The 24,690-nt window shown below is 43.0% G+C and overlaps 1 long non-coding RNA gene and 1 other non-coding gene across 2 annotated transcripts; one reads left to right on the top strand and one right to left on the bottom strand.

The window, feature by feature from the left end:
* Positions 1-9,223: 9,223 nt before the first annotated feature.
* LOC125739774 (uncharacterized) lies at positions 9,224-21,949 on the top strand. Its single transcript, XR_007397309.1, has 2 exons — positions 9,224-9,255; positions 21,749-21,949. It is a non-coding gene; the product is annotated as an uncharacterized LOC125739774 (long non-coding RNA).
* Positions 21,950-24,175: 2,226 nt separating this feature from the next.
* trnag-ucc (transfer RNA glycine (anticodon UCC)) lies at positions 24,176-24,247 on the bottom strand. Its single transcript has one exon. It is a non-coding gene; the product is annotated as a tRNA-Gly (tRNA).
* Positions 24,248-24,690: the final 443 nt, after the last annotated feature.

Genomic DNA, 24,690 nt, shown 5'->3' with positions numbered 1-24,690 from the left:
AAATCCATGCTGGCTATCCCGCAAAATGTTATTGGAGTCCAGGTAATCTACCATTTTCTCTTTGATTATAGCCTCCATAACTCCATACAAGTTAGACTGATTGGCCTATAGTTAGACAAATTACTTCTATCCCCTTTTTTGAAAATGGGCGTTATGAAGGCATGCTTCCAATCAGAAGGTACCACACCTTCAGATAAGGATTTTTGAAACAGTAAAGTTAAGGGTCGGCAAATAATATCCCTCATCTCTTTTAACACTATAGGTAAGATGCCATCAGGGCCCTGTGATTTATTTATTTTGAGCTTAGCTAGGCTTTGCAAAACATCTGCTTCAGTTATATATATATTAGCTATAGACGATGCTGGATAGGTAATAACTGGTAAATTACTAAGGTCCTCAACAGTGAATACCCGTGCAAAACTATCATTGAACTCATTTACTATATCAATGTCGTTTACTATTATAAGACCCTTACTATCCTGCAGATTAGTAATTTTAGGTTTTAGAGCTCTTTTATAGTTAAAATACTGGAAGAAACTTCATCCTTAGCTTCCAATGCAACCATCCTTTCGACATTTCTTTTAGCTCGTCTAATATCATTTTTTAACTCAGCCTGTAGACTTAGATATTCCTGCTTAATTCTGTCATCATCAGTTATTTTCCATTGCTGGAACAAAGCCCTTTTCCTCCTTACTTTATACTTTATTTCCATAGTAAACCACCTAGGTTGCAATTTCCTAGATTTGTTCTTGCTGGAAACAGGTATGAAGTCCACTTGCACTTGCAATAATGTGCTTTTAAAAAATTCCCAGGCCTCTTCAACAGTTTTGTTATTTAACTCCATCCAGTTCACAGTTTCTAGTTTTAGTCTCATACACTTAAAGTCAGCCTTCCTAACATTATATATTTTTGATTTGGACTTAGCTCTTCGAACACTAAACTTAACCTCAAATTTGACCATGTTATGATCGCTACTGTCAAGTGGTTCTAAAACGTCAAATTTACCAATCCTGTCCTGGTTATTAGAGAGAACAAGATCAAGAATGGCATCTCCCCTGGTAGGGGTGTTAACAAACTGAGTAAAAAAACAATCCTGTTTTTTAAACAGTACTAATTCCACCATCTCCAGTTCATTTTCTGAAGAGCCAGTGACAATGTCCTACTGCATTCCTGGTAGATTAAAATCACCCATAACTACCACATCATTTTTATTGCTCATAGTCCTAATATCACTGTATAACAATCTGCTTTCCTCAGCAGATATATTAGGTGTTCTGTAACAAACACCGACAATTAGGCTATTTGAGTTTTTAGCATCTAATTTTACCCATATTGCTTCCGTAATTTTATTTATATCAGTAAGTTCCCTTGCCTGCAAGTTTTCCTTTACATATACTGCAACACCACCTCCCTTTATTCCTATACGATCCTTACGGAACAACGTGTAACCATCCATATTATATTTTTGTCCATCCTTTTCACTCAACCACGTTTCAGTTATTCCTATAATATCATAAGAGTCTGATGAGATAAAAGCCTCTAAATCATGAATTTTATTCCTAATACTCCTGGCATTTAAATACAGACAACAAAGGGTAGGCCTATTACGGTGCCCACTTACAATATGATTTTTTGGGGCTTTCCGTTTCCCTCCACTGACATAGTTAACTAACCTCCCTGCCCCCCCAGTCCCTAGTTTAAACATTCCTCAACTACTCTACACATACGCCTCCCCAATACACTGGTTCCCCTCTGGTTCAGGTGCAACCCATCCGGCTTGAACAGGTCCCACCTGTTCCAGAAGGTCCTCCAATGCCCCATAAACCGAAACCCCTCTTTCCTACACCATCCTTTTAGCCACGCATTTAATTTCCTTATCTCAGCTAACTTAGCCTGACTTGCACGTGGCACGGGGAGTATTTCAGAGAATACCACCGTGGACGTTCTGCTTCTAAGCTTATTGGCGACTTCTATAAATTTATCCTGCAGAACAGCCCTTCTACCCTTGCCTATGTCGTTGGTGCCAACATGCACCACGACAACTGGATCCACCCCAGCTGGGGCCAAAAGCTTATCCACACGATCTGGAAGGTCTCCTACCTGGGCACCAGGCAGGCAAGACACCGTACGGGACCCTCTATCACGCATGCACACATAACTGTCTACTCCCCTAATAATGGAATCCCCCACTACCACAACCTCCCTCTTCCTGGGGGGAGGGGGCTCCTCAGTGCCCAAGGGCCCACCTGCCTCCCCAGTCCGTTCCGGCTCTAAAGCTGGAAGAACCTGAAACCTGTTCGACACAGTCACCTCAGGTGATGCCGCCTCTGCAACGTGTGTACGCCCTTTCCTGCGTCTACGACCTACGGTCACCCAGCTCTCTCGACCTCTCTGCTCTTCATTCTCCTCCCTCCCCGCTAGTGGCGTACACACCTTCTCCCTAAAAGGCGTATTAACTTGCTCCTCTAACTCACTGTTGCATTGGATGAGAGCCAGTTGCTCCTCAAGGCCGCGAACCTTGACCATGAGCGAGTCCACTAGCTTACATCGCTCGCAAATGAAGTCCGACTGGACACTAACGTCCAGAAGGGCAAACATGTTGCAAACGCAACACTGAGCCGGCCCCATAATGAACTAACTCACTATGACCCCCTACGCCCAGCCCAGTAAATTTATATAGCGAATTTAACTTTAAAGATTAATTAGCGTAACGTTAAATGCAATAAAGTGCCGAGTACACTAAAATAAGTTACTTGGGTTGAAACGGAACTTAATTATTATTTTTATTTAAAATTTTAAATCTGATACATTTACTACTACTTACCAAAAGAACTTCTGCCTGAACCAAGTATGAACTAAAAACAAAACGAAATCGAAGTTGAAGTTGCTCTTGGGAGCAACTACTGCAGACTGTAGCCAATGAGATGCACAGTATGTAACATGTCACTGAGTCAAAAAGGAAGGACCTTAACACAAACACTGATGGAAAAAATGTTTTAATATTTTAAAAATCTGCATTTTAATTTAATTCAATATGATAAACGAGACTTGGAAGAAGTAACAGTGTCAGCTAAATCGGGCGACTTCATGAGGTTAAATATGATAAGCAATATGTTAAAAAATGTCAGTTTATTGGCCAAACATTTACATACAGTATGTATGTTGTAATGGGCTGATATTCATAAACATTTCATTGCTGTGCAAATCTTTGAGTGTTTTACCTGTGTGTTGAAGTCCTCCAGGGCTGTCAGTGGACAAACAGGAGGTGACGGGTGTGGATGGAGACAGTGTCAGTGTTACTATGGAAACAACAAAAGACAAAGGATGTGGTGTAATATTGGGGGCTCCTGTGCATCAGAGAGATCAGTGAGTTTGCATGGGAGGCCTGTCCTGATCTGGGATGACACAGAAAATAAAACCTTCATTGTGACAATGAGTGGGCTGGAGAGGAAGGACACTGGCTGGTATTGGTGTGCTGCTGGAATCCTGCAGATTCCAGTTCATATTACTGTTAAACATAAGTAATTGATTTAAATCTGCCTGTGAATTATTTATGCTTGAATATAAATAGATACATACTAATCAACCCAGCAGTTTCACTCATGAAGGGGTTTGTGCTTCTTTGTGGGGATAATCCCCTATTTATTAGCTGTTGTGAAACAGAGTTATTTATTGGGATTATTGTTTCAATGATAGTGGCACGGTGGTCCAGTAGGCGGCGCTGTTGCTTCACGCCTCCATGTTTAGGGGTTTGAATCTGGCTTCTGCTCTGTCTGTGTGGAGTTTGCATGTTCTCCACATGCTGTGTGGGTTTCCTCCAACAATCCAAAAACGCACAGTCAGGCTAATTGGTGTCTTTAATATTGAATGTGTGTCTTCTAGTTTATGATCAGTCTGTAATATGACAAAAATCACAGCATTTTCCACAGACATACAGCCAGTCACTTGTTATGTATACAAATCCAGACAAATCCATGTAGCTTGCAACATAATTCAGGCATTTTTTCATCTTTGTGAGGATGAATTGTTACTAATGGTGTGCAGACTGACTAACATGTCTGTAGGTGGTTTTTCATTGCAGCGTAGGCCAGTGTTACAGTTGTACTCTGTAATATCTGTTCCAGTGCTGCATCCATCCATTGTCTGAAACTGCTTGTCTAACTCAGGGTCCCTATGGGCGCAAGGCAGGGAATGTCCCATGACAGGGTGCCAACCCATTGCAGGACACGCTCACACTCCATTCCCTCGCACAAGCACACCTACCGACAATTTGACAACTCCAATTAGCCTCAGCATGTTTTTGGACTGTGGGGGGAAATCAGAGTCCCTGGAGGAAACCCCACAATGACACAGTGGGAGCATGCAAACTCCATACACACGGAACTCCAGCGAAGACTTGAGTACACGTGCCAGAGTGAGGCGACAGTGCAAACCACTGCACCACCATGCCACCCTGATACAATAGATACATTAAAATATGTTAATAAAATCATTTATCTCACCTGTTCACTATCAGTGCCCTGGGATGTGAACACTAATTCATTGTTGTCCATCTAATCATTTTCTCTGTAGAATATCTTTCATAATTTATATTTCAGTTTCAAGGGTGACCTTTTCTTAGTCTTTGTTGACTAACACAACACTGCTCTTTATTAACTATCCTTTCTCCTGTTTCCACTGCTCTCATTTTCTCTGCACATGATGAAGAAGGAGGGGATAATGAAAAACTGAGGTAAGCATTCAGCAGCATTTACAGTAGTGTGGGGGTCCAGCTAGCAGCATTTACCTGATCACACAGTAATGGGAAACTGTCATTTTAATTTTAAGGGAAAAAATATTTTTTATTTTATTTTCTTATATTTATTTTCTATAAACTTGCGATCCCATCCCATCCAGGGTGAGCCCTTGCCTTGTGCCCTGTGCTGCTGGGGAATGAGTGCAGGCCTGTTTTTACAAAATAGTGTAACATGTTGTGTGATAATCTCTAGCTATTTTCATGCTCTTTGTTAATGTCTCCTGTTCCTCCCATGTGTCCTGTGTAATAGTACAGATGTGGCTGTACCGTGTTTCTATAAAGCATGTAAGACTTTACTGTTCACATCCACCCTCTTATTCAGCTCTTTGGTCTAGCTGGCTCTGTATGTAGGACTGAGCTGATCGGTGCTGCTGTCGATTATCAAGGTGGTTTTACTTCAGTCAGAATAGATTCACTGTTTTGTTCTTCAGGTTTAAATGTGATATGTGTGACTGACAGACACACTGGTGTATTATATGTCTCACAGGTGGAAGCAGGTTCTGGATGCTGTACTGAAAGCTAGGACTGGTGTGTTTTACCTGATTTGCACCATCATCACCATTCAGCTGCACTGGACCTCCTGTAGAAAGCGGGAACCAGTCAGAGAGAAGCAGAGGGTCTCCCTGGGTCAGAGGAAGCTGGCAGAGGAGATGACCTTCGTGGAGCAGAATGAGTCAGACGAGCTGTAAAATAAACGGTTATGCTAACTGCAGTGAGGCCTCTCTCACTCGGCCCTGCTCAGTCTGTACAGTCATAGCATGAGAGTCAGTTAAACACAGAGGGGATGATTATCTGCTGGCAACCTGTACAACCACGTATTGGCCACTTATTCACAAGTGCTTTGCTTCCACCTGCTGGTTAATGTTTAATAATCGTTATCTTGTGAAGGTAAGACTGGTTTTTATTAAATTGTCTCTTGATTCTGAAAAAATATGGTACTATGCAAAAGTCTTGGGCCATCAAAGAAAATGTTTAATGCTATTTAATTGGGTTGTGTATATTTGCTCAGAACAAAAACACAATTATCATAAAAATATATGCAAATTAAAAGTGACACAATAAAAACTAACAAGAATTTCTTCTTTTCTCCATAAAGTTACTGATGCCTTGTTGGATCGCTAGATGAACCACGCTTTGGATCCTAAACCTCTCCTCAGGGGCACCCCAGCCATTCCATGTATTTGTTAAATTCCGCCACCAGCTTACTTAATTAATTAATTTAATTAAACAAATGTTAATGATGCATTAATTAGCCATAGGAGTTGTGTTAATGGTCAAGTCAAAAATATATGGGTCTATTGGATGGTTGGTGCAAATGTTTTACTAACTTTAGAAGAGATTTTGAAATGACTGGGCTGCCACACTTTGACGGACAAAATATTATAATTCTAGACCAAGATAAAGATCATTTGAACATCATTTTCTTCGACAGCCCAAGACTTTTGTACAGTTTTGTATGTGTCTTTTATACTGGTCATTATTTGTTTAAATACATGATTAATAAATTGATACTTTACAAAACATTTAATATTTTTCTGAAATTGGTAATTATTAAAAACGAATTTTACAAACTTAAATGGTTTGGCTGCGATGGGCTGGCCCCCCATCCAGGGTTGTTCCCGTGCCCATTGCTTCCGGGATAGGCTCCGGACCACCCGCGACCCAGTAGGATAAGCGGTTTGGAAAATGGATGGATGGATAGACCTGAACTATCCACTGCTGCACTGACCCCCACCTTCTTCTTTTTTTTTCCCTTTGTCCTGTCCGGCAGCTTTAGCAGAATCATGGTCTGAATGCACTGCTGTGCCAAACATGTTTGCTTTACCATGAGGGGCTCTATAAACTCTGTATAGGCCTCTCATGTTGATCGATTTCATTTTTTAAATTTTATTTATTTATTTCATTTTTAACCCGTGAAGTATTGCAGTCGGTGAGCTGGCTGAAGATGATGGACAGATTAGGAGGGAAAAAAAGAAGGAAAAATGTGATGGTCCACTTTACTGTGGCCTTGAGCCACATTAGAAATTTATTTCTGATATATTTAACTTAATCCTCATTTTTCTTTTGCCCATGAGCACGAAACAGCTAAATAATTAGCATGATGCAGAAGTTATTCTCAGACAGGCACTTAATCTAAAAAGCAGAAATGTCATCATACACGATGTGAGGGTGAGACTGCAGATACACTGTGTGCTGCATACAGATGGTCTGACCTCAGGCCTTTGTGTCAGTTGTTATTATGTTTGATTTGTGATTCTCACCTGGAGGCCCATCAGCGGATGAAGAGGAGCATCAGAGGAGCCTTATGTGTGTCTCACTGACCTCAGATCTGCGCAGACTGGCACTTACTTCCTGATTCTCCATAACTTTACTGTTTCTCTGTCTTTATCTGTTACTCAGGAGTCCTGAAGTCCAATGAAAAATCCGCTTTCTCCTATCTACTTGGCTGATACAGGTTCTGCTCACTTCTGCTTGGGTTGCATGGATCACCAGCCACTTGTCACCAACTAACAGACCACAGCCTACCTGACCAATGTCGTAACTGGTGCACCTAGGTATAAAATTTAGTCTCACTGTCTCCAAAAAAGGTCACTGTCTGGAACCCCATGGAACCACATTTTTGATTCCTTAGGCAATTTTTACACTATGTGACAAACAAAAACAACACACAAGTTTGTCTCAACACAGGCTCCATAGTCAAGAAAGCACAGCAGCACCTCTACTTTCAGCTGAAGCTGAGAAAAGTCCATCTCCCATCCTCACAACATTTTACTGGGGAACTACTGAGAGCATCCTGAGCAGCTGCATCACGGTCTGATTTGGGAACTGCCTCGCCTCAGATCATAAGACCAGCGGATAGTGAGGATAGCTGAGAAGATTATTAGAGTCTCTCTCCCCTCCATCATGGACATTCACATCACACGCTCCATCCGCAAAGCCACCAACATTGTGGATGACCGCACCCACCCCTCACATAATCTTTTCACTCTGGCATCTGGAAAAGCATTCAGGCCTCCACAACCAGACTCAGAAACATGGCGCCTGACTACTGAACTCTCAGGGACTGATCTGATACCACACACAACACACACACACACACACACACACACACACACACAGCTGTGTAATTATATCTTCGTGGGGACTCTCCATTCATTTCTATGGGGAAAACTGTAATCCCAACATGACAACTTTAACCCCTACCAACCCCTAACCTTAACCATATGTAACCAAACCAAATACAAGACTTTTGGCATTTTTAGTTTTTTAACTGTATTTACAGATCTTTGTGAGTACCTGAAAATGCCCCCCAAAACATCAAAATAACAGGTTTTTCTCACATTGTGGGGGACATTTGGTCCCCACAATGTAATATACACCTACTCCACACACACACACACACACAGATTAGGTATTTGAATCTTTGTGGGGATTCTCCATTCATTTGTATGGGCGTAACCCCAATCCTAACTATGGCAACCTTAAACATTGCAGTAGTTACCAAGCAGTAACAGTAAGCAACCAAACAAAATGCAAGACTTTTTGAATTATTCATTTGACTGCATTCACAGAATTTAATAAAATTCAGTATCTTCTTACTTTCGGGACCAAAAACATGTCCCTACAAAGTCAAAATAACATGTTTTTATAGCACTATGTACATAACCACCCACCCAAACGCGCGCACACACACACACAAACAGGCCTACCTACAGTATACCCTCCATAGATTCCTGAATGAAATATCTGTAAAGCAGTTATTATGGCATGGCGTTGGGTTTGAACATGCAGTTTTTAAGAATATTGCGCTAATTCTAAACGAAAGACTGCACTAATTCTAAAATGGCTATATAAGAACTTTATTTACCATTAAATGAATTATAAATCAAACCAAAATTTAGTCTCTCAAAAAACTTGTATATGACATATCTTTGTTCACATTATGAGAAATTAAAAACACCAGGACACAGAATGTGAATAACAAGAACTATAGTGTTCTTTCTCAAAAGCGGACCAACCAACGTGGCTGAAATGCTAATTGCGTTCACCAGCTATGGAAAAAACAACAGCGGTACACCCCAAACATCGCGGTATTACGCATTACCGTAATACTGCGTAGCAAAGACATAATGTCATAAATAAATGACAGTCAGAATTTATAGACAGAACGGCGTGGTTTCCCATTGACAAGTAGATACATGGTTTACGGGCTTGAAGGCGGTTAGATCAACAAATCCAATCACGCCCAGCCAGAACAAGCACGAGCTAAACATACTACTTTTGATTGGTTCACCTTCAAATTCGTCCCGCCCTGACAATTAATTCTCGTTTTCATTCGTTGAAAATGGCGTCAGTACATATCTTCATCCATTCGACCAATGAAAAATTTCGCTGGTTTCCATAGAAACTTAATCAGTGCAGGTTGAACATAAACTTTCTGACAGAGCGTTGGCACAGAGGTGAGAAGCATCTCTTCGTATGTTTCTTGCTATTTCTTCAGATTATGTTTTGTTAGCATAGTTAATTTTATATTTCATTTTATGTCGTGATACAGTTCATGCAAATATTGCCGCAAAATATAACTGAAATATATTTAAAATTAGTAGCTTAAACTGTAGATGCTGTGGCCATTTTTCGTAATGTGATTGTTTATATTTAAATTGTAAGAGAAAATAATTGTGTTAAACTTAAAAACAATAAGACTTATGGTTGATATGATTGGTTTTACTCATCCGGTCTGTCGTAATGCGTTTCATCTGAAGATGTTATTCTGAAAAGAGCCCCTATACGTTTACTTTTTAAATGTCCCATGTTGTTGAAGTAAGATTAACCGTTTGCTGGGTTCATTACCATGGCGATGTTATAACGTACTGAAGCAGCGTCCTGATTTCGCCAGCGTTACTGTATAGGTTGTGAAACAGTTTTAGCAATTTGGCCGCTTCTATCGGAGTAGCCTCGATGCCACGAGCAGCTAATGAAGGCTCCATCCCTTTCCATAGGCATTCTTGGTGAATAGCATTTAGCAAATGTCTGGAGTACGTTGAAAATACACAGTGTCTAGTTTGGCTTTGAGAGTATCACAGACGGCTAGTTAATTATGTTAACCAGAATGAAAATTCCGAAAGCTGTTTCCTGGACCAACGACCAGCACTGGCAAGCCTGGGACCTGTGGGACGAGGTGATCGACTGGGGAGAGAGGAAAGGTTTGGAGGAGTGCTCACCAGCGACACCCCCACTGTCCAGGCTGGGGAGGTTATGGGGGGACTGGGAGGTGTGACTGACTGGTGTAAGGGAGGGGAGGGTGTGAGAGTGATAGGCAATGCTGGCATTGTCTCTGAGACTCTTCAGGAAAATTACGGCCTGACATCTGAAGAGTGGGAAATTTATAAGACGTATTATGTTAGGTTGAAGAAACTGTTATCACAAAATCATTTTGTTATCACTCCTGTATAATCAGCAATGAATGTAAATATGTATATACATTATTTTGTTTTCCCCTAGCCTCATACTTTAGATTATATTAATAATAGCATTCCCACCTTAGCAAAACCAGAACTTTCTCTCACCTCCCTATTCTGCATGACTCTTGCGCCTCCCACTGACTATAAATAAAGGAGTCAAGGGGAACCACCCTTTGTAACACATTCTGCTGTAGTTTGCATTGCAGAGAGTGTGGGTACCCTTGCAAGTAAAACTGTAACCTGTGTGTGTCTCATAAATGTGGAGTTGGGGTGGAAACGCCGGGCGCTTTCCCCAACATAGAATTTGGTCCTTCGAGCCGGATCCGAGGAATCCCGAAGACGTCTCCAGTACGCCGAGAGAAGCGACACCGAAGTCTGTCGACAGCCACTCGAAGTCGGGTGCAAGAAAGACCTGTGATGTGAATTCGTCATCAGGCCGGTGGTTAGAACTGCGCTCGACGTCTGGTGATGTCTGAAGGACCTCGGTGACGGAACAGAGAGCACACTATACAGGTGAGAAACACGGCACCTAAGTGAATAGGTGGCCAAGTGAGAGATACGGCACCTAAATAAGTAGGTGGCCAAGACATGCATGTGGTTGAGGTTAGCCGAAATTAACCGGGAGAGAAAGTAGGCGTTATTGGAAATATATATATTGATGTATGTGGATGTGTTTTTATAGGTTTTAGATTAACCTACACGATCCACCCTAAAAGCAACAACATACTGGTGACTGAAGGATAAAGGACGGGTTTCATCCCTGAAAACTAACACCGCTGCTCTAATAGTGAACAGTAGAAGGCCGTGTTGGTGTCCTCCTGAGGTCTCATGCCAGGGACTTGCTTTTAGGATTTTTTATTTTTTGTAGTGTATTCAATAAAAGGTAACAATGGGAAAAAATCAGAGTAAACAAATCAAATTAGAGGGAGATGAGAAGTTAATGGAAGGATATAAACCAGGATCAGGACAAATAAGTAGTCAGAGATGGAGGAAAAAACATGGGTTTGAAGGAAAACTCCATACTCCAGACATATTAAAGTTACAGGGAAACTTAAAACTGGAGATGTTACAGACTACCAATAATAAAAAAGGCCAAGATAGAAAAAAGGAATACGTTTTCTCTGATGCATGGTTAGAACAGAGTAAACTAAGAGATAATAAGAGACAACAGAAAAAGGGAAATAAGGAGAAAAAACTGCAGGTGGCTTTAATCACACTAGACGAAGAAACGGCAGCAAGACCTTCTGCCCCTCCAGCTCCTCCACCGCCCCCACAAATTCCGGTGCCTGCACCGGCGCTGGTTCCAGCCACAGATAGACAAGAAGCAGGGGGGGGGGGGTGGAACCATCTCGCATGTTAACTCGAGGGTCTGATCCCTCTCTATATCCTGTAAAAGATTTGGCCACAGCTAAAGTACAATGGCATCCAAAAAATAACACAGAACAAGAGGAGGTAGATTGGCAGTGTCCCCTCGTAGAAGTGGCAAACCCAAATCGAGGGCCAAATAATGCAGGACCCGAAACTATGTTAGTATATAGACCCTGGACCGCTGAGGATAGAACAGCGGCTTTAAAAGGAATACCCCCGGTTGAAGAAGGGGTACCCGAGTTTTGGACTGCCATCCTAAAATTACAAAGTAGTTTTCATTTGAACGGCAGGGAAATGTACCGATGCCTAAGACAGTTGTTTACCCATAAATGGGGACGTGTGGCAGGCGACTTCACTGGACACGGTGCCAATAATGATGAAGTCTTAGCACATGACTCGCAGGAACTCATACAAGCATTACGAGACTTGCGAAACAGGGTAGAGACAGCCTTCGTAAGACGCGCAGATTATGGGCGAATAGCGCAGTGCAAACAAAAAGATGGAGAGGAACCTGAGGATTTTATGGATAGGATGCGAGTGGTGTTCAGGGGAAATTCAGGAATTCCTCACGACGAGGAAGACGGAGGAGTGTATCAGCAACAATTAAAACGAGCTTTTGTCGCAGGCCTAAAGCCTGAATTGCGAAAATATCTCGACAAACATTGGGTACATCAGAATACTGGCTCAGTCCAACAAGCCTTAGAATATGCCCAACACGCACAGAAAGTGCAGAAACAGCAAAAGACAGATACAATATTCAGCGCCTCTGACGTGGTAGCGCTAGTGCAAACGAACCCTCGGGGACGCGGGGGATTCAGAGGTAGAGGAAGAGGAAGATTTAGAGGCCAAGGAAGATTTAGAAATAAACAAACAGGAGGGTTTTCACAGGAAACAGAGTGTTGGACATGCGGGAAACCTGGACACTTAAGCAGGGACTGCAGGTCAGGGAAGCAACCATTTAATCCAAACTCCACCGAAAATGACCGATGACCCTCCTCGGAGACCCCTGTTGCCGACACTATCCGAGGTGAAACAGAGGTCATTTTAAGGGAAGAAACGGAGGTTACCTTACAAGACCTCCTGGATGAGGAAATAGATTTGCAAGCAGTATGTCAGCTATTAGCAGAAAGGCAGTGGGGAACTTTGCCAAGTCGGAAATTAATCATAAATGGCAAAGTATACGAATGCCTGTGTGATACTGGAGCCTGTAGGACTGTCCTAACCTCCAGTCCTCCTGAAGTCACATACTCCTCATCTGTCATAAATATAAAAACAGCAGGAGGCCAAACAGACAGTCATCAGCTAACAAACCCAGTTGCAGTAAAAGATAAGGAAACTGGGATTGAATGTCAAGCACAAGTGTTAATAAGCCCTTCTTGCCCTGTCAATCTGTTAGGCCGTGACCTTATGGTACAGATGGGCATTAGTGTAGTTGCCACAAACTCTGGCATGAAAGCAATCATAAATGAGGAAGCCTATGTTGTGCAAGGAACCGGAGCACCACAATATTACTGGTCACTGGACCTAGGGGGAACTGCACAGACACGAGAATTGTTGCGAAAAACTAGAGAAAAGCAGTCCCCTAAACAAACCCAGTTCATGCCTGACGATGCCTTACACGTCACTATGTGGTACAAAGGCACCCCAGGACCAGATTATGCCTATGACAAAACGTTTCATGCCCTCCAAGACACTTGTATCACCTTACAACATTTGTATGTTAACTCCACTACTGGCTTTTCTGCTGCCTCAGTCATCTTATCTAATAAACAACAGGCTGTGTTCAGAAGGGAAGCACCACACGTATCTCTATCAAAACCACCTCAGATGCAGTGGAGGGATGTAGAGATGTTCTTACAAGATTCCATGCACAGTTACAATGACTACCAATGACTACCTGGCTCATGTTGGAGCTATGACAAAAAACACAATGTGTGGCGGTTTCCTTTGGGATGGAGAGTTCAAACCACTCTCACCACACACTTGCAGGACCCAACCTGACAAATTTTTTCTGTTCTGGAGGTGGGATCATGTCCAGATCTAGATCGCCTCCCGGAAGGGTTGTGGTCGTCCTCCCCCACTGATGTAGGACTGGTAAAGGGGTTCCCACCATACAAAGTAATTGTGAAATCAGAACACCGTCCGGTAGTTAGACAATACCCATTAAAACCTGAGGCAGAGAAAGGTATAGCCCCTGTAGTGCAGGATATGTTGGCATCAGGAATATTGCGAGAGGCTCCTGAGGCCACTTGCAATACTCCTATCTTCCCCGTCCAGAAGGGACATACAGGGAAATGGCGCATGGTGCATAATTTAAGACCAGTTAATAACATAGTGCAACACGCAGCACCAGACGTGCCCAACCCACACCTATTGCTCAACTCATTAACCCCTGATAAAAGTTACTTCTCAGTAGTGGATCTCAGTAATGCATTTTTCTCAGTACCATTGCACCCTGATTCTCAACATTTATTTGGTTTCACCTATAAGGGAAAAAAATACACATATACTAGACTCCCTCAAGGGTTTTCAGAAAGTCCACATGTATATACCATGGCCCTTAGATATTCTATGAGTACCTGTAAAATACCATCCCATAGTCAAGTGCTACTGTATGTAGATGATATATTAATTGCTTCAGATACAAAACAGCATTGTAAGGAAGCCACACTGTTGGTGTTACAGCATTTATATGATACAGGACATAAAGCATCAAAACAAAAATTACAATATTGCAGGGAGGAAGTTATATATCTTGGACATAAACTCTCCCAACAAGGTCGATCATTATTAGAAACTAGAAAACAGGCAATACAAGAGGCACCAAAGCCAAAGACTAAACAGCAAATGATGTCCTTCTTAGGACTTTGTAATTATTGCAGAGAATGGCTACCTGATTATGCCGCACTCGTTCAACCTCTGCAAACCTTAATTTATGGGAAAGACATGGCCTTAAAAGATAAAATTCAGTGGACAAAAGAAGGAGAATTGGCATTCACAAACTTAAAAATTATGCTACAAACAAATGTGATACTTGCCTTACCAGATTATCAACAACCATTTACCTTATGTGTTGATGCTAATCAAGGTTATATGAAAGCGGTATTAACACAGCCGTTCGGGACAAAGGAAAGACCACTAGCATTCTATTCTAAACGATTAGATGCAGTAGCAGCTGGTTTTCCAAAATGTTTGCAAGCATGTGCAGCTGCTGCAGAAGCAGTAAAATTATCAGCAGAATTAGTGTTGTGTCACCCACTCACCTTGAAGGTGCCACATTCAGTTTCATTAGTTTTACTGCAGACACCGCTTCCGTTCCTCACACATGCTAGACATCTGACCTTAGTCTCACTCCTGCTTTCACAGTCAAACATTACTATACAGCGATGTGGTCCTCTCAACCCTAGCACCCTTCTTCTGACAACGGAAGATGGAGAGCCACATTCGTGCAAAGCAGTTGTGGAAGAGCAAACAAAACCCAGAGCAGATATTTTACAGACCCCAATATCAGATTCAATGGTTGTTTATGTAGATGGATCAGCATCAAAAAATTATATGGGGAAAAAATAAGGTCGGGTATGCTGTAGTTACGTCCACTGAAGTGTTAGAGGCCAATGCACTCCCACCTGCTTGTTCAGCACAAGCGGCTGAACTCTATGCTGTAATTAGGGCATGCGAGCTATTCAAAAATAAGTCACTTACTATATACACTGATAGTCAATATGTGTTTGGAGCTGTTCATCACCATGCAAGAGTGTGGAAAAATAGAGGTTTTAAAACATCGCAGGGAACGTCTCTAACTCACACAAACTTACTACTTAGATTATTAGATGTTGTACAATTACCGACTCGCCTTGCACTGTGCAAATGTAAAGCACACCAAACCGATGCTTCCACAATAGCTAAAGGAAACAACTTTGCAGATAAAACTGCCAAAGAAGCGGCCCTGAAACAGCCCACCTTATCAGTGGCAGACATTCTTTTCATAGATAGTGATGTGCTGTGTGATGCACAGATTCATGCTCCTAAAACAGAAATACAGAGTTGGATCAAGAGAGGAGCAATACAGCAAGGGAAAGTTTACTATATGAATGACAAGCCCATCCTACCAAAAAACTTATACAAAACAGCTGCCTTAGTGAGCCATGGAAATACTCATGTCTCAACAGGAGGGATGGTACATATTATTCAACAATACTTTTATACTATAAATTTTTCTGATTATGCAAAGCAATTTTGTAGAACATGCTTAATTTGCTGTAAACATAATGCACAGGGTAACATGAGACCAAAACGTGGCCAGTTCCCTGTAGCTGAGTACCCGTTTCAAGTTGTACATATGGATTTTATTGAATTATCTTGGTCACAAGGGAAGAAGTACTGTCTAGTCATTATAGACACCTTTTCTAAGTGGGTAGAAATATACCCTGTAAAGCACTGTGATGCAATGACTGTTGCAAAATGTTTGGTAGGCCATTATTTCCCTACTTATGGCATACCTCATATTGTAAGATCAGACAATGGGACTCATTTTGTAAATCAGACCATGTCCCTTTGTTCACAAGCATTAGGTTTTACGCTTAAGAATCATTGTGCGTATCACCCTCAGAGTGCAGGCTTAGTGGAGAGAACTAACGGCACTATTAAAACAAGGCTCAGAAAAACAATGGAAGAGAAAAAAGGCCGTGGCCAGAATGTTTGTCTCTAGTAAAATTGTGGATGAGAATAACTCCCATTCCTGCAGGATTAACACCTTTTGAGATAGTGTACGGAAGGCCGTTTCCTCTAGCAACCGAAATGAGTGATATAGGGAAAGCGGACAGAGAAAATACATTGGCTAATTGGATGCGAAAGTTGCTATCATCACAACAAAAACATAGCCCCAGTAGTCTGCCAGTAAATTCTGTTTCTAATCAACAGGATAACTTGCAGCCAGGGGATTGGATCCTGGTCAAGGTCCTGTTGCGGAAGGAGTGGAGCACACCCCGGTGGGACGGTCCTTATCAAGTCCTCCTCACAACACCAACAGCTGTGAAAATAGCAGAACGACCTTCCTGGATACACAAAAGTCACTGTAAACCCATCAAGCCCTTATCAGAGGCCTCAGCGACAGAGTAGCAGTGGAAGTCCGCTACAAAGGCACAGTAACCAATAGGGTGCTGCTGTCTCAACCCGGTGAAGAAAACAACTGAGCTGCACTCTATTAGGATGGCTCTGACGGGGTGGGGATGTGGTAAGGTGACTCTAGGGGTCATTCTTGTTGTTGGACTTGTATGGTTGTCCTTGCTCCCACTAGTTCCATTGCAGCACCTACGACGATGGGCCCATGACGACTTCCATCTGCGCCCATTGCCTGCTGACCACTCACACCCGTTCATGAAGAACTACTGGTATCGATATGTACATGACACTGTAACAGCAAAAAATGTGACGAATTGCTATGTTTGTTCTGTGATGCCTACTCATAGTGAAGGACCCACTGTATATGGAAAACCCATGAATATGTCCCAGGCCAAATGTGCTGCATCTTTTGCAGGTATAGGGTACCAAAGTATTGTTTCACTTATATTTTCCGTAGATGGAGACTATGTTAATATCACCACTAATGGGTCAGGTAATATAACCGTAAAAACTGTTGTGCAAGATGCCACAGGAATATACCCAGATGACCCTGGGTTCCAAAACGGCCAAAAAAAAGACTTTTGGGTGGATTTCACCGTAACTAAAACCAATGTATCATTCCCCTTTTCTGTCCTAATATATCAAGACCCAACCACATATAATCATTCAGTCTGCTACAAACAGAATAATGGCACTAGGTGGATCGGAGGCAATACCACAAATTTTGACACGACCTTCGTTAGCAGCATGTACGGCTCTCCTGTCTCGTTCTTGGGGCCCAGTAATGGAACTTATTGGGTGGACGGAGTGGCTTGGTTATGCGGACTTCGTGCATACTTTGTCCTACCACCGAACTGGTTTGGAGTGTGCGCTCCTATTTTTGTTTCAGATCACACCTTCCTGATAGCACAGGGAAGTAAGGTTTCCATCAGAAGCAGGAGGAAGCGTTCGATATCAATACAACCCCATGACAGTTTGTGGGGAACAGACGTACCCCCTGAACATTAACTGTGGGGAACAGGCAGTAAAGTTGCGCTGTCCCTATTCCCCTGTCCCTATTCCCCTGAGTCGGAAAGCTCATGCTGCGAGTAGAAACTCTAAATTATAGACTAGGTCTTTTCATAAATAGTTCGATACTAATTGATCAACAACAAAACAAACAATTGGACATAACCAGACAGATGGTTATCCAGAACCGTATGGCATTAGACCTACTGACAGCTGCACAAGGAGGAGTATGTGTCCTCCTGAATCAAACGTGCTGCACTTACATTCCTGACAACGTGCACTCACCTAATATGACAATTGCCCTCGACCGCCTCCGTGACTTACAAAAAGTGATGACCATGGACAGTCAACCGCAGTCCTCCTGGCTGGACTGGTTTGTTACAGGAACATGGTGGTCCATACTGATGAAAATGTGCCTACCTTTTGTTTTGTTTTTTATTTTGTTTTTCTGTTGTTTTATAACTGTTATACCATGTTTGAAAATGTTTATTAATCAAGCTCTTAATGCTGCTTTTCGGACACACAGTACAATGTTTCTCTCCCTTACTCAGAATATGGAGACAGAGCCTGTTTCCAGCGATAGCGATGAAGAAGACATGTAATTCATAATGACGGCTGAGCCGAAAGCACCCGTGCAGGGCTCGGACCTGAAGTAACGGAATTAGATGTTTTTCTATGATAAACAGGAGGAACGACTCCTGATGGTTTTCTGTACTCCACAGTTAGGATGATGATGATGTGATCTAAATGACGGTTGTACTGGAAATGCTTTTGCAACTTGTACAATACTGATGTTTCTGATCATACTGTCATGATAAACAGGAGGGACTGTTAGGTTGAAGAAACTGTTATCACAAAATCATTTTGTTATCACTCCTGTATAATCAGCAATGAATGTAAATATGTATATACATTATTTTGTTTTCCCCTAGCCTCATACTTTAGATTATATTAATAATAGCATTCCCACCTTAGCAAAACCAGAACTTTCTCTCACCTCCCTATTCTGCATGACTCTTGCGCCTCCCACTGACTATAAATAAAGGAGTCAAGGGGAACCACCCTTTGTAACACATTCTGCTGTAGTTTGCATTGCAGAGAGTGTGGGTACCCTTGCAAGTAAAACTGTAACCTGTGTGTGTCTCATAAATGTGGAGTTGGGGTGGAAACGCCGGGCGCTTTCCCCAACATATTACCTTCACAAAAAGAAGAAGGTGAGGAAGAATAGGACCAGTCAGGGGGTAGGTGAGGTAAAGGGTGAGGTTAGTGGGGAAAGGGTGGAGGTGGCAGAGAGGGAAAGACATGTGGGTAAGATCTCTGGTGTACAGGTGGAGGGTGCAGACCAGAATGTAGGCATTAATAAAATGCAAAATGTAAGCAATGGGAAGCAAGGAGGGGTGTGGGTAAATGTGAAGGTGGTTAAGGTGGAGGGGGGGAATATTACCCTAAAGGCAGAGGATACGAAAGGAAATGTGAAGGTGGAGGCTTTGCAAGTCCGAGTGTGTGAGTTTGGGCTTGCAGAAGTAATTTCTGGGGATGTAAATTTTGAGATTGTGGGGGTAGAAGTAGGGGAGGTAATTATTGAGGGTGTGGACATGGTGAGAGATGTAACCATATTGGAAATAATAGTAAGTGATGTACTAGTTGATATTATAAATAGAGAAAGAGGTAATGAGGAAACTGGCGGTGTAGAGATAGATGTGGGTCAGGTAGAGATAGAAGATGTAGAAGTGGTGGAAAATTAATATTAAAGTTGAGCTTGTAGAGCTCTTGACACAGAGAAGAGCCAAAATACAAGGAAGATGAAGTTGTGGTTCTTCTGCTGCTATTTGGGGAACATTAAATGTTTAAAACAGTATCAAAGATAATGAATTAAGTGTGATAAATTTTGAGATGTATAGTGGAATGTTTATTAATAATTGTTAATGTGGCGCCCCTGAACCCCCTCGGTTGGCCGCCCCTGCCGGTTGTGTGGGGTCGGGGATGAGGACTAATCGGGGCCAGTCGGGGATCTGGCCCCGGTGCCGGGGGGGCCCACTCCTGCACGCCCTTATTGTTCCCCTGGGCCGGACACCACATTTCATACAACACTAGAGCTTTGAGGGGCAGTGGGGAGGTTTTACTTGCACATTAGACAGCACATGACACTAGGGCTGAGGAGGTGGGTATAGGCAGGTGGGGTTCTGCCATCTGCCAGCGGTGGGGTGCCCGTGCCTCGACTGTTCACCTGCTTTTTGCACTTTAGTTATATACACAGTCCATGCTACATTAGGGCCTTGGGGTGCAGGGAGGGGGATGGGGGACTCTGCCATCTGCCAGTGGTGGGACCCTCATACTCGAACTGCACCCACTAATTTTAATGCATTGTAGGCATAAACACACAACTCTCTCACACATGTACATGCACACTTCACATTAACATGGGACGGGGAATCAGTGAGGGCTGAGGGCCCCCCCCTAACTCTCTGTCTCTGGCCCTGTGCGGGTGGGGTGGCCCGGCAGGTAGAAGACGGCCCTGGCCGGTGTGGGCCGTCTCCTCTTGTGGGCTGCGGGCTGGGTGGTCCTTGGCTCTGCTGCGCCGTGGTGGGGCCCTGGCAGGCGGTCCGGGGTATCTAGGGATGCTCTGAGCCCTTCTAGGTGAATTGTAGGGTTCGGTCTGGGCTGGGCGGGGGGTCTGCCGCTCCCCGGTTGACGCAGGTCCGCTCCTGGGTGGTGGGGGGGGGGGGTGCACTTTGTTTGTATGGGTCTCCCTTAGATCATCCTGCAGTGTCGGGGAGGTGGGGGACGTGCCGGGTCGCTACAGTTGGCGGTGATCCGTCCTGCCGGGGAGCGGGCTGGGGGGACCGTCCGCCAGGGGAGTGTTCCCGGTTGATGGGGCCCTTTGGCCCTGGACCCGCTTCCCTCGGTGGAGGGCTTGCGGGAGGGACTGGGGGGCTCGCTGTCTGTCCCCCCTCTGCGGACCTCCTTTTACAGGGGTTGGGCCCCCCTTAGTCCCTCGTAGGCTCCCTCTCGGGTTGGGCGGGTGGTTGTCTTGTGGACGTATGGCCATGGGCCGTGTGTTTCTTATGGTTGTTTGTACTCTGTATTCCCCTACACTTTGTTTTCTCCATCCCACCTTTATTACTACGATTGTTGTGTCTGTGCCCCCCTCTCCCCCCCCCATTTTTTTTTTCTTTAATTACGGTACTAGGACAGGTGAGTTCGGAGCAGCCACACTCTTTACACTGTATCTTTAATTTAATGTAAAATAAAGTTGTCCTCTGAAGAGGGGGGGTGGTGGTGGGCAGTTTAAAAAATAATTGTTAATGCTTATTCACAGCAAAATTGAATACAATTTTAAAATGATCTTTTTAGTATTATGTTTAGAGTTACCAGTGTCACCAGGTAAGTTAATTTGATTCATTTCTTTTAAACGACACACACATAAGAATTATTAGCCTTATTATGTATTTGTGTTTAATGTATTGTCTACTTATTAAGCACCATATCTTAAGGAAATTGTCAAGGTTCTGGAAGGATGCAGGTAAAGGCAGGCGTCGGGGAAAACGAAGGAGATTTTATTCTAATAAAAACACAATGCAAAAGGCAAAAGGAAACAGACCATGAGGGGTCAAAACCAGGCTGGGAGAGCAGGGGGGAAACACAGGATCAGCAGGATTGATCCTATACAGCAGGATCGCACACGTAACAATACAATGACTGGACTGGGGAGCACAGGACGAAGAGGCACTATATGCAGCACAGATGAGGAGCAGACGAGAGGGACCTGGGATCATCCACACAAGGGCTGAAACAGGAGGCAGGATTAAACGAGAAATAGATGTAGCTCATTAGCACCACACCACAGGGAAGGCGAGGGAAACGGGCATGTGGGGAGTGATGGGCATGTAGTCCAGGTCACCTGTGTTACCATAGACTTTAACGTGTCCTGCAGTCTTGTCCCCCCCCCACACCCTCTGCTTGTTCTCTTCCTCTGTTTCTATCTTCACTCCAGATCCCACACATTTCCAGCCCGCTGTTTCTGGGAAAAGCCACCTGCCAATCATCCTTGGAGCAGCAGCCATTCTCAGGATATCCTACATCTCAGATCACCTAATAAACACAGGACCTGTCGACGACTGGAGAAAAGGAGAAACGCTGAAGTACACTGGGCATTTTGGAAGCATTTCGTCATAATAAATTACCTTTGCCTTTACTGTTTCTGTTTACAGTTTCATTATAGTTAATTGCACTTAGTTGTGATTACTCAGTTACAAAGACAATGGGTCACTCTATCATGGGTGATGGTATGCTTTTAGCTGTGCTTCCACAGGTTGTATCTGCCTTAGTAAGTGACTAAATGTCTTTTTCACAAGTGATTTTGATGATGTTTGTAGAATTAAATTAAAGGTAAACCTGGACATTGGTTAAAATAATATCTGACTGCTACAATAATACATCAATACAGCGTTTTTTGTACTAATGTGCTACCTTGAGACATTCAGGTTGTATAATGAACAATTTTAATAAGAATTGTGTTAAGTAATTAACTTTCAAAATCTATCAATACCATGCAAAAGTGTAAAGTCAAATTTATGAGATACTTATTACAATAAACGGAAGTAGTCTGTACCCATTTAAAGAGGCTTTACATCGTACAGCTTATACTGGTCTGGTTGGTGGGTATAAAGGATCAATTAGAAATCTTCCTCCTCCAAATGTATCATATCATTTCATGAATTTTGGTAGAGTGGGGGTAGCAGGATAATAATAGGATTTACTGGTTATTTTTGATAAGGTAAAATCGCAAGACGCAGAAAAATAAAAACTTGTGTATGGTCAGAATTATCAGTGGTAGGAGATTTTGTCCCTACTACCATCTGGGAAAAGAACATTCTGGTGCTTATCTGTGAAGAAGCAATTTCAGGAGATATAAATCCTTGGAAAAAGTAGTCTCCCACTCTATAAATAGGGTGCAATTTGTTTTTTCACGCAGTGGAAATTGAAATGTTTTTTTAATGTTGATGACGACTGTAACAGGTCAAAAGGTGGCACCAAAGATCCCCAGTAATGCATCGCCCATTAATGTAAAGATATCCCCCTGCCTCACCATGCATGACTTTTTGCTCAATTGGCTACTGTTCCAGGTGAAATCTTAGCCATGGGATGCGGATGACTGTACAGATGCTTGCATCTGAGATCAGTTTGGGCTAGACGTTGAAATTGGAAGGTTTGTGGATCCGCTATGAGACGAATAATGGTATCTACTTCTGAAGAAGTTCTTTGCACAGTAATGGAAGTACGCTGGGCTCATGCAACATGAGTGACATAAAAACATCAATTAGAATCTGTGGGAGAGTGATTTTGTAAAAGTGCAGCTATGCATGGGAACTGTTTCAGCAAGTAAATAAACTGCCCGGTGTGAGGGTTGAACTCGTGACCTTCAGATTATGAGACTGACGCGCTACCGACTGCGCTAACGAGGCTTTCGCTAATGTAAGCAGCCCTGTTTGCCAGTGTGCTAACACATCTGGAAGGCAGATACATAGATTGATGGAGTAATGCTTCTTTCAGTTTCTATAACGCAGCGGGTTATTGATGACATGCTGTTCAGCTGGACTATAAGCACCTGAAGACACTCACAGAGAAGGAGGTCATAAGTAAGGCTGCGTTGGCCGGGAATCGAACCCGGGTCAACTGCTTGGAAGGCAGCTATGCTAGCAACTATACCACCAATGCCGAAATTGAAAAAGCTTTGTAGCGATTATCTTTTATCTGTCCACAAACCTGCTAGCAGTATGTCTGGTTCTGGTCCAGGTCTGGTGTTGTGATACAAGTGTAACAGTCAACAAGTATATGGCCCTCGTCAAAGATTTTGCTGTTGCCGAATTTTGTTGTTGCTCGATTGGCTACTGTTGCAGGTGAAATCTTAGCCATGGGATTCGGATTACTGTACAGATGCTTGCATCTGAGATCAGTTTGGGCTAGACGTTGAAATTGGAAGGTTTGTGGATCCGCTATGAGACGAATAATGGTATCTACTTCTGAAAAAGTTCTTTTGCACAGTTAGGGAAGTACGCTGGACTGATGCCACATGATTGACATAAAAACATCCATTAGAATCTGTGGGAGAGTGATTTTGTAAAAGTGCAGCTACGCATGGGAACTGTTTCAGCAAGTAAGTAAACTGCCCTGTGTGAGGGTCGAACTTACGACCTTCAGATTATGAGACTGACGCGCTACTGACTGTACTAACAAGGTTTTCACTGACGTAAGCAGCCCTGTTTGCCAGTGTGCTAACACATCTGGAAGGCAGATATATAGATTGATGGAGAAATGCTTCTTTTAATTTCTGTAATGCAGCGGGTTATTGATGACATGCTGTTCAGCTGGACTATAAGCACCTGAAGACACTCACAGAGAATAAGGTCATAAGTAAGGCTGCGTTGGCCGGGAATTGAACCCGGGTCAACTGCTTGGAAGGCAGCTATGCTAGCCACTATACCACCAACGCCGAAGTTGAAAAAGCGTCGTAGCGATTATCTTTTATCTTTCCACAAACCTGCTAGCAGTATGTCTGGTTCTGGTCCAGGTCTGGTGTTGTGATACAAGTGTAACAGTCAAGAAGTATATGGCCCTCGTCACAGATTTTGCTGTTGCCGAATTTTGTTGTTGCTCGATTGGCTACTGTTGCAGGTGAAATCTTAGCCATGGGATGCGGATGACTGTACAGATGCTTGCATCTGAGATCAGTTTGGGCTAGACGTTGAAATTGGAAGGTTTGTGGATCCGCTATGAGACGAGTAATGGTATCTACTTCTGAAGAAGTTCTTTGCACAGTTATGGAAGTACGCTGGGCTCATGCAACATGAGTGACATAAAAACATCTATTAGAGTCTGTGGGAGAGTGATTTTGTAAAAGTGCAGCTATGCATGGGAACTGTTTCAGCAAGTAAA

The sequence above is a fragment of the Brienomyrus brachyistius genome, chromosome 4, assembly GCF_023856365.1.
Source record: "Brienomyrus brachyistius isolate T26 chromosome 4, BBRACH_0.4, whole genome shotgun sequence".
NCBI lineage: Eukaryota > Metazoa > Chordata > Actinopteri > Osteoglossiformes > Mormyridae > Brienomyrus > Brienomyrus brachyistius.
The sequence above is the reverse complement of the archived record's forward strand: the minus strand, read 5'-3'. Positions and strand labels throughout refer to the sequence as shown.